Genomic DNA, 11,325 nt, shown 5'->3' on the forward strand with positions numbered 1-11,325 from the left:
ACGTCCATGGAGCCAACGCTGAAGATGAAGAACACAAGTGAAGTCTTCACAAGTGAGTAAATAAACAAGACGGATTATCATAAAAGCTTGAAAGGAACCAACGAGATGTGACAGAATAATGGAGGAAGGACTATTTTGCACAGGGTCAACAGGGAAGGACTCTGAGGAGGCACCATTTAAACTGAGACCTACAAGACGAGAAGGATGCAGCAGTGTGAACATCCAAAAGGAGAAGCATCCCAGCAGCAAGAAGAGCCATGCAAAGGCTCCGAGGTAAGAGTTCGGAGTGTTTGTGGTTGCAGTACAATGGGCGGGACAGAGTGGCACCGGGTAGAGTTAAAGAAATAGGCAGGTACCAGGTCATAAGAATCTTTAGACCAGAGTAAAGAGTTCAGGTATTCTAGATACCAGTGGGAAGTCACTCAGAGTTTTGAAACTTAGAAGACGTGAACTTATTTACGTTTTTGAAAAACAACTTTGGCTCTTCTGTAAAGAGAATATAGGAAGGCTGAGTGGAACCTTGGAGACCTTTTAGGAGGCTTCTGCAGTAGTCCAGGCAAGAGATAGATGAAAGTCACTAAGAATGAAAGGTGTCAGTGAAGATGGCAAAAGCAAATGGTTTGAAATATATATATATATATTTTTTTTTTTAATCCTCAACCGAGGACATTTTTTTTCCATTTTTTGTTCAGATAGAGCAGGAGGGAGAGAGAGGAAGAGATAGAGAGAGAAACATCGATGTGAAGGTACACATCGAGTGGCTGCCACCCGCACGACCAACCAGGGCCGGGGACAAACTGCAACCGAAGTACGTGCCCTTAGCAGGAACCGAACCCGGGTCTCTCTGTACCGCAGGCCGACGCTCCAACCGCTGAGCCAAACCGGCCAGGGCTGAAATATATTTTTAAGGCACAGTCTACAAAATGTACTGATGAGACTGGATGAGAGGCTGAGAGAAAGGGGGACATCTGAATGGATCCTAGCGTTTCCCCTTGAGCAGTTGGAAGATTGGTAGCACCATTTGCTCAGAGGGGAAAGGCTGAAGGAAGATCAAGCTTTGAGGTGAAATAGAGAGCTCTCTATGAGACACAAGTTCGAATGCTTGGTAAACTTCCTGTAGGAGAAAGCAAAGAGGCACGTGGACATCAACGTGCAGAACTCAGAGTAAACGTCAGGCTAGAAATAACAGTTTTGAAGTCAACAGAATAAGGATGGTGGTTAAGGAAGAATAGCAGGATGGAACCTTAAAAATTAAAGTATGGTGATTTTAAGTACAGGAAAAGAAAATCAATTATGTCCATTTATCTTCATATAAAGCACATTTGTGTCAAAAAAGAGAAAGTATAATTATATATTCATGACCATGAGAAAGTACATGTGTTATTAAATGCACATATTTGAAACTAAATAAAACCTAGAATTACTGAGCAATCGGGGAGGGGGGGGGCAATTTTATTCCCTGAGAGAAATCTTAACTAGAAGTATTTAATTTCTTACCAGCAAATCACTTAGTCATGACTAGAACCAGCAAAATCAAGTCAGCATTTACTATGAGCCCAACACTGCCAGCCAAGTGTTTTGTCATGGGATGAGGTAGCCACTGGGACTTCAAGCCAAAAACCCTGACAAATTTCTAAGTAGTAGATAATCACAGCTGAAATCGAACCCGAGACTCTGGTCCACAGGCCGACATTCCAACCGCTGAGCCAAATCAGCCAGCGCTGTACACTTTTCTAAAGGGTAAGTTTTATGGTATGTGAATTGTATCAAGAAAACTTATTTTTTTAAATATCAATAAAAATATGACAGAATGATAGAACCTATCTCATGGCTGTGATTAAGATTGAAGTGAGATCAAGAATATCTGTCAAGTGCTTGAAGAAAAATACTTGATTCATTGTAAGTGCTATGGAAGAGATCAGTAAGAGATTTTCCCATCAAGGTAAGAATTCATGTTTTGATACACATCCCACCTCCTCCAAACACATCGTATTAACAGAGTAAATATAAAAATATTCTGCAATATAGCTCTGGCTGGTTTGGCTCAGCAGTAGAGCATTGGCTCGTGGACCAAAGAGTCGCAGGTTTGATTCCAGTCAAGGTCTCGTCCCTTGGTTGCAGTTTGGTCCCTGGCCCTGGTCAGGCTCATGTGGGAGGCAGCCAGTCAATGTGTCCCTCTCACGTCGATATTTCTCTTTCTCTCCCTCCCTCTCTCTTCCTCTCTCTCCCACTCTGTCTGAAGATAAATGGGGGAAAAAGTATCCTTGGGGAAGGATTAAAAAATATGTATATATTCTGCAATACATACAACCAAAAAATATTAGTATCTAGAAGGTAATGAATTATACAAATTAATAAGGAAAAGATAACAAAATAGAAAAATAGGCAGAGTATATGAACAACTTCACAGGCAAAGAACTCCAAATAAGTAGTCAATCAAAATATGAAAATATAATCAACTTCACGGTTAATCAGTAAAATGTATGGTCAAATGTTACGAACATTTTATACTCGTTGCATCTGGCAAACGACACCGAATGCGAACAGCCCGAGTGCTGGTGAGCGTGTGGAGAAGGCGAACAGGCGTGTTCATTAGGGAGCGGGCTGCTCTCTCTAGTGAAGTCGAGGTGCTCACAGCCACGAGCCAGCACTCACTTCTGAGCACGCACCCCGAAGAAACTGTCTCACGCATGCACGCGGAGACAAACTGTGTCCTTGTTTATGGTGACGAAAAACTGGGAAGTATCTGTTGATGTGAAAATGGATATATGGTGACATTCATGCAATAGAAACCACATAGAGCAGTTAATGAATAGCAAGACTTACCTGTTCCTGCACAGACAAATCTCCAAAAACACAATTTTGTACAAAAAGAAATGTGCCAGATAAATGTGTATGTTTTATTTTAACAAAATTTAAAAACATGTAAAACAATGTTGTGTCTATGTGCGTGTCAGTGTGCGTGTGTGTGTGTGTGTGTGTGTGGCTAAAGAACAAAATTAGAATATGTATCTCCTTGGAGGGAGGGAGAAAAAATGGCATCATGGAAGGATCTACGTGAGGCAGCAATTATATCTGTAAAGTGGTATTTCTTTAAAAATATCTAACTGAAGTAAATACTGAATTATATAAAGATTTGATAAAGGTAACTCCTCTGGTGGGAACACAGGTATATTCTCTAAACATCAATATAATAATAATTTTTAAGAAGTAAAGGAAAAAAATTATGTCTTCCAGTCCCTAATCAAATTTTTTTCAATCAAATACACTCCTTTTTCTAGATATTTTCTTGAAATGTCACTTATTATTTCCGGTTTAATTTCTTTCCTATTAGCCTTAATGACTAAGTACTTTTTGTTGTAACTGGATAACTAATTTAAAAATAACTTTAAACATTTTTATAAAGGATAATATACAAAATAATTGCAAGTTTGCAGTAACGTTTCTGCCATACACTAAATGTTTATTACGAATGTAATATTCTAGTTGCTCTTCTGTTTCCAGACTTTCTACAGTGTTTTTTTAACAGCTTAGACATTTTTAATGTCATTGAATGATTCAAGAAGGAAATTAGTCAAAATTTAACATCATGCTTTAACTACAATGTATTCAATTTAGATTAATCTACACTTTTTAAAAGTTAGTATTGCTTTGATCAATTTCTAATATTTTCTTAAACTTGTGATTATTTTTGGTAGACATACAGGTGAAAAAAGAAGAATCTGCCCTGGTGCGATTCCGTGCTGCGCGTCTGTGCGGCGGCCACAAGTCGTTTATCTCCGTCCGCCTTCTCTCGCCTGAGTGCGAGCTACCACCCCGTGGAAGATTCAATGGATGTGGACATGAGCTCTCTGAGGCCCCAGAACTGTCTTCTCGGTTGTGAACTAAAGGCCGACAAAGATTATCACTTTAAGGCGGATAATGATGAAAATGAGCACCAATTATCTTTACGAACGGTCAGTTTAGGGGCTGGTGCAAAGGATGAACTGCACATTGTTGAAGCAGAGGCAATGAATTATGAAGGCAGGCCAATTAAAGTAACACTGGCAACTCTGAAAATGTCTGCACAGCCCACGGTTTCCCTTGGTGGCTTTGAAATAACACCTCCTGTGGCCTTACGGTTGAAGTGTGGTTCAGGGCCTGTGCATGTGAGTGGACAGCACTTAGTGGCTGTGGAGGAAGATGCGGAGTCAGAAGACGAGGAGGATGTGAAACTCCTAAGTATGTCTGGAAAGCGTTCTGCCCCTGGAGGTGGTAGCCAGGTTCACAGAAAAAAGTAAAACTTGTTGCTGATGAAGATGAGGATGAGGATGATGAGGACGACGATGATGATTTTGACGATGAGGAAGCTGAAGAAAAAGCTCCAATAAAGAAATCTATACGAGATACTCCAGGCAAAAATGCACAAAAATCAAAACAGAATGGAAAAGACTCAAAATCATCAACACCAAGATCAAAAGGTCAAGAATCCTTCAAAAAACAGGAAAAATCTCCTAAAACACTGAAGGGATCTAGTTCTGTAGAAGACATTAAAGCAAAAATGCAAGCAAGTATAGAAAAGGGTGGTTCTCTTCCCAAAGTGGAAGCCAAGTTCATCAATTATGTGAAGAATTGCTTCCGGATGACTGACCTGGAGGCTATTCAAGATCTCTGGCAGTGGAGGAAGTCTCTGTAAGAAAATAGTTTAAACAGTTTGTTAAAATTTTCTGTCTTATTTCATTTCTGTAACAGTTGATCTCTGGCCGTCCTTTTTATAATGCAGAGTGAGAACTTTTCCTACCGTGTCTGATAAATGTTGTCCAGGTTCCATGGCCAAGAATGTGTTGTCCGAAATGCCTGTTTAGTTTTTAAAGCTGGAACTCCACCCATTGCTTGGTGTTAAGTATGTATAGAATGTTATGATAGGACATTGTAGTAGTAGTGGTCAGACAAATGGGAATGGTGGGGGGACAATAATATACATGTGAAATAAACTCAGTATTTTAATAAAAAAAAGAAGAAGGAGAATCTTCTTTCTTCCTTTATCCAATTTATCTACCAGAATCAATTTATGAAAAAATAACTTAGAAATAATTAACTTTCCAGTAAAAAATCTAAGAAGAAATATAAGTTTCAGGTTTTAGTTTAATAACTTACCTAACAAAGCAAATAAAATGTGATTAGGAAAATCCTGGTCACTCTCAGAACATGTATAAAATGAACAGAAACTCTCCTTTTTTCAAACCATTCAGATTAAGAATTTAATTGATTATTATGGTTGACCAGCTAGTCAAAGGCTTTAAGGAGAGATTGTTTTATGACAACACTATAACAGGCATGTACAGAGTTTTAAGAGGCCAGACAATCTGTGCTCCTAAGAAGTAGACACAGGAGCCAGGGAGTAGAGATTTAAATGTTAGACTCAAAATCATAAAACTCCTAGAACAAAACATAGGCAGTAAAATATCAGACATTTCTCATAGCAATATTTTTTTCTGATATATCACCTCGGGCAAGAGAAATAAAAATAAGCAAATCAACCACATCAAACTAAGAAGTTTTTGCATAGTATAGGAATCCATCAACACAATGAAAAGACAACCCACTGAATGGGAGAACATATTCACCAATGACACATCTGATAAGGGTTTAATAGCCCAAATTTATAAGGAACTTATAAAACTCAACACAAAAAAGAAAAACAAACAATTCCATTTAAAAGTGGGCAGTGGACCTAAATAGACACTTCTCCAAAGAGGACATACAGATGGCCAATACATATATGAAAAGATGCTCAACATCACTATTCATCAGAGAAATGCAAATTAAAACCACAATGAGATATCACCTCATACCTGTCAGGATGGCTATTATCAATAAATCAACAAACAAGTGTTGGTGAGCCCATCCGGTGTGGCTTAGTGGATAGAGCGTCCTCCCAAGGACTGAGGTCTCTGTTCAATTCCCAATCACAGCACAGGACTGGGTTGTGGGCTCGATCTCCAGTGGGGGGCGTGCAGGAGGCAGCCGATTGATGTTTCTCTCTCACATAGACGTTTCTACCTCTCTCTCCTTTCCTCTCTAAAAAATTCAATAAAAACATATTTTTTAAAAATTTTAAAAACACAAGTGTTGGTGAGGATGTGGAGAAAAGGGAATCCTCGTGCATTGTTGCTGGGAATGCAGATTAGTGCAGCCACTGTGGAAAACAGTATGGAGTTACCTCAAAAAAATTAAAAACTGCCTTTTAACCCAGCGATTCCACTTCTGGGAATATATGCCAAAAAATCAAAATACTGATTTGAAAAAATATATGCACCCCTACGTTTATTGCAGCACTATTTACAATAGCCAAGATTTGGAAGCAGCCCAAGTGCCCACCAGTAGATGAGTGGATAAAAAAGCTGTGGTACATTTGCACAATAGAATACTACTCAGCCATAAAAAAGAAGAAAATCCTACCTTTGCAGACAGCATGGATGGACCTGGAGAGTATTATGCTATATGAAATAAGCCAGTCAGAGGAAGACAGTATGATTTTACATATATGTGGAATCTAATGAGCATAATAAACAGACAAAATAGAAAGACTCATAGATTCAGAGAACAGACTAACAGCTGTCAGAGGGAAGGGTCATTGGGGGACTGGGTGAAAGAGGTGAAGGGATCAAGCAAAAAAACCCTCATAGTCACAGGTAACAGTATGGTGATACCAGAGGGAAAGGAGGTGGGGGAGGTGGAAGAGGTAAAGAGAGGATAAATGGTGGCAAAAATAAACTTGATTTTGGGTGGTGAACACACAGTACAATAAACAGATAATATATTATAGAGTTGTACACTTGAAACCTATATAATTTTATTAAGCAATGCCATCCCAATAAATTCAATAAATAAAAATTGCACATCTATGTTTGAAAGATACTAGCAATAAATCACAACTATATGCCTTGTTCATGTGGTTGGCATTGTTATGCTGATTCAATGTGATAGAAACCTTTATGACCACATTGCTAACATTTCAGATGCCAACTGAAACATTTAGGATGACAACTGAAGCAGGTATTTGCTAGTCAGCTTTCCAATAGCCTTAGTCTTCACATATAAAATGAAAAAAAAAATGGTTTGAGATATTGGCTTCTGTTATTAGTAATATTCACTTATATGACATACCTAACAAGGAAATTAGTGTATTTCATAGTTGCCCAAAACTTCCAGGTTAACAGCATTTGATAGCATAACAATTACCATTTTTACACTTAAAATCCTGTGCAGCATGACTTGTTTTTTTGTTTGTTTCTTTAAAGGAAGCTTGTGCCCTTTTCAGCCCCCTGCGACCCATGTGGCATGGAGTCCCAGGAAGTTGTTTAGAGACAAGTGTTTATCTCTTGACTGAAGGGTGTACTAGGAAGAGCTCAGATCATCCCCGGATAAAGCTTCCTTTGCATGCTTGATGGGAGAATCCTTCTTGCCCACTGAATAACCAGTCTTTGGGGGCTAGAACAGTGTTTGCAAAAGGATATTGACTGGCTGGATCATTGCTTATTGAACCCAATTAAAAGTTCCCTTTATTCTATGTAAATAGACTGCTATTTGTCAACATGGATCAAAGATATAAATATAAGACCTGAAACAATAAAATACATAGAAGAAAACATAGGTACTAAATTATGGGTGTTGGCCTCATAGAGGATTTTTATGTATCTGACCTCAAAGACATGGAAAATAAAAATAAATGAATGGGCCTGGTCGGTGTGGCTCAGTGGTTGAGCATCAACCCATGCACCAGGAGGTTGCCAGTTTGATTCCCAGGTAGGGCACACGCCCAGGTTGTGGACCAGTCCCCAGTGGGGGGCATGCAGGAGGCAGCCAATCAATGTTCTCTCATCAATGTGTCTATCTCTCTCTCTCCCTCCCTTCCTCTCTCTAAAATCAATTAAAAATAAATAAATGAATGGGATTATATCAAACTTAAAAGCTTCCACACAGCAAAAGAAACTATCAACGAAACAAAAAGGCAGTCAGCCAAATGGGAGAAGGCATTTGCAAACAACACTTCCAATATCCAAAATACATAAAGAACTTATACAACTCAGCAACAAAAAAAATCTAATAAATGGGCAGAGGACCTGAGCAAACACTTCTCCCAGGAAGATATTCAAATGGCCAACAGATGTATGAAAAGATGCTTAACTAGCTATTAGGAAAATGCAAATCAAAGCCACAATGAGATACCACCTCCCACCTGTTGGAATGGCTATTATCAACAGAAAAGTACTAAGTGTTGAAGAGGTTGTGGAGAAAAAGGAACCCTCACACACTGCTGGTAGAAATGTATACTGGTACAGCCACTATGGAAAACAGTATGGAGGTTCCTCAGAAAATATAGAATAGAGTTACCATATGACCTTGAAATCTCTCTTCTGGGTATCTACCCCCAAAATGTGAAAACATTTATTTGTTAAGATATATGTACTCCTATGTTCATTGCAACATTATTCACGGTGGCCAAGGCATGGATACAACTGAAGTGTCCCTTGATAGATGACTGGAGAGAGAAGAGGTGGTACATATATATACACAATGGAATACTACTCAGCCATAAGAAAAGATGAAATTCTGCCATTTGCAGCAACATGGATAGATTTTCATAATATCATGCTACGTGAAATAAATCAGAAGGAAAAAGTCAAGAACCATATGATTGCACTCATATGTGGGTTATAAAACAGAAAGCAACAAATGAACAAATGACAGACAAACACACAAAAACTCATAGGCACCAACAACAGTATGCTGGTTACCAGAGGAAGGGTAGTGGGGGGGAGATAGTAAAGGGTAAAGGGGGTCAAATATAGGGTGACAGAAGGAGATTTGACTTTGGGTGATGGGCACACAGTGCAATATACAGATGTATCATGGAATTGTACACTTGAAACCTATATGATCTTATTAACCAGCGTCACCCCAATAAATTTAATTAAAAATTTTGTTAAGAAAAGGGAAAAACAGTCCCCCAAAAGTTTTCTTTAGACAATGTTACAGACATTTTCTGAAAGCATTTTGTGATCTTATTCCAAAACAATATTTACCAGCCAGTGTACTTAAGGGATGAGGAGGAAGAGCTATGAATGGGCAGGTAGGTGCTGTGCGTGGGCCATTCATTTAAGTTGTTGATAGACATCAACGATGGCAACACAGTGCCTCGGATTTTCTTATTCTGTGCAGCTGAGGCAGAGACATGACTCACACTTGACTGCACAGTGTCTGCCCACAGGAACCACAGGGAGCGTAGCATCCTAACGCCGCTTATTTACACAGAACACCTAGCTTGCTGCCTCCCCTCTGACTTTCCTTAAGCCCTTTATTCTCAACAGCTTTACATTTAAAGTCAATGTTTTTAATAAAATAGTTTACACTTTCCATCTTTATGTGGGGACATCTACTGGAAAAGAATCCAAATGAACTTGAGAAGGCAAGAAGAGGCAATGTTTAGAAAAATGAAATATTTCTGTTTCTCTTTCAACATGGAAGTATATATGAATGGACATATCTTGTAACTGTTACTCATTAACTAGATATTAAGTAGTAAAATTGGTTTCGGGGAAGAAAGTAAACTGATTGATATTAAATTTTTAAGATGCAGTTGGTGGTTTGGAGATAAGTTAAGCAGTTTGCTCTTTTAGAGTCAATGCTGAGTCCTTCTCAGTGATGCTATACTGCAGTCAACATGTAGAGAAAATGCATTTTGGGGTCCAGGGATTTAAAAACATTGCTGAAGATGCTCAAAATGTTCATATTGAGATACTACCTAAATTATGCTCCATTAATTTGGGGAAGTGGGATGATAAGTTTTAAAACCACTAAAAATAACACGAGTTGTACATATTGTAGAAAACAAAATACAAGTAAACAAAGAATAAAAATCACAAATAAGTAAGTGAACAAAAATCACAGAGATGAGTGCTGTAATGCTTTGCTGTGTGCGCTGTATGTTGTCCGTATGTTTACAAAAGGGTGATCAGACTCTATTTCTCATTCTAATTATTTTGTTATGAACTGATAATATATTTTGTGATACACAATTTTAAAAATCCACTGAAGTATACTTTTCGAAGGCTAGCTTTCACTCATATCTCTTTCCTTATACCCTCAACCCATTTTAATAGATCCTTGTGCACTCTTCCATTCTTTCTTTTTAAAAAAAAAATTAAATTCCATTATTAAGGCTGGTTTAGAGCACTTCAAGGCTGACAGCGAAGTTGAGCGGCAGGTACAAAGATGTCCCAGATGTGCGCTGAGAGCCGGGAACACACTCTTTCTTTGCCATCAGGACACCGAATGCCAAGGAATTCAGAAATTCTCACTGAAAGGCTGGCCTTCCAGGTCAGTTAGCAGACATATCAGTCAAGGAAAGAGCATGGGACACATACTTTTTTTTTAAATCCTCACCCGAGAATATTTTCCATTGATTTTTTAGATAGAGTGGAAGGGGGAGGGGAGAGAGAGAGACATCCATGTGACAGAGACACATAGATTGGTTGCCTCCCGCATGACCCCGACCAGGAATCAAACCTGAAACCTAGGTATGTGACCTAGATTGGGTGTCAAACCTGTGACCCAATGCTCCAACCGCTGAGCCAAACCGGCCAGGGAGGGACACATACATGTTAACGATTTGCTGGCTGCATGTATAGCTTTTACATATTTAGGCAGATGATGTGTGGGTGCTTGTTTATACTCACTTTCCAGCAGGGCAAATGATTTCTAAGTTCTACAAATTCTGGGAGAGCCAAGAAACTTCTTATCTTCTTTACTGCTATGTCTCTAGGATCAAACACAAGGCAGATGAAATGTTAAGTTAAGAAGGTGCCCCATGAGCAGAGGAACTGAATAGACACCTCTCCAAACAGGACATACAAATGGCCAGGAGACACATGAAAAAACACTCAACATCTCTAATCATCAGAGAGATGCAAATTAAAATGACTATGAGGTATCACCTCACACCTGCAGAATGGCCGTCATGAACAAATCCTCAAACAACAAGTGTTGGCGAGGGTGTGGAGAAAAGGGGACTCTAGTGCACTGCTGGTGGGAATGCAGACTGGTGCAGCCACTATGGAAAACAATATGGTGTTTCCTCAAATAATTAAAAATGGAACTGCCATTTGGCCCAGTGATCCCACTTCTTGGAATATACCCTAAGTAGCCTGAAACACCAATCAGAAAGAATATATGTACCCCCATGTTCATAGTAGCACTATTTACAATAGCTGAGATCTGGAAACAGCCCAGGTGCCCATCAGTAGATGAATGGATAAAAAAGCTGTGGTGCATATACACAAT

The 11,325-nt window shown here is 39.0% G+C and overlaps 1 pseudogene; it reads left to right on the forward strand.

The window, feature by feature from the left end:
* The first annotated feature begins 204 nt into the window (after positions 1-204).
* LOC118643983 lies at positions 205-4,847 on the forward strand (annotated as a pseudogene).
* Positions 4,848-11,325: the final 6,478 nt, after the last annotated feature.

This window comes from Molossus molossus, unplaced genomic scaffold (genome assembly GCF_014108415.1).
Source record: "Molossus molossus isolate mMolMol1 unplaced genomic scaffold, mMolMol1.p scaffold_m16_p_4, whole genome shotgun sequence".
Lineage (NCBI taxonomy): Eukaryota > Metazoa > Chordata > Mammalia > Chiroptera > Molossidae > Molossus > Molossus molossus.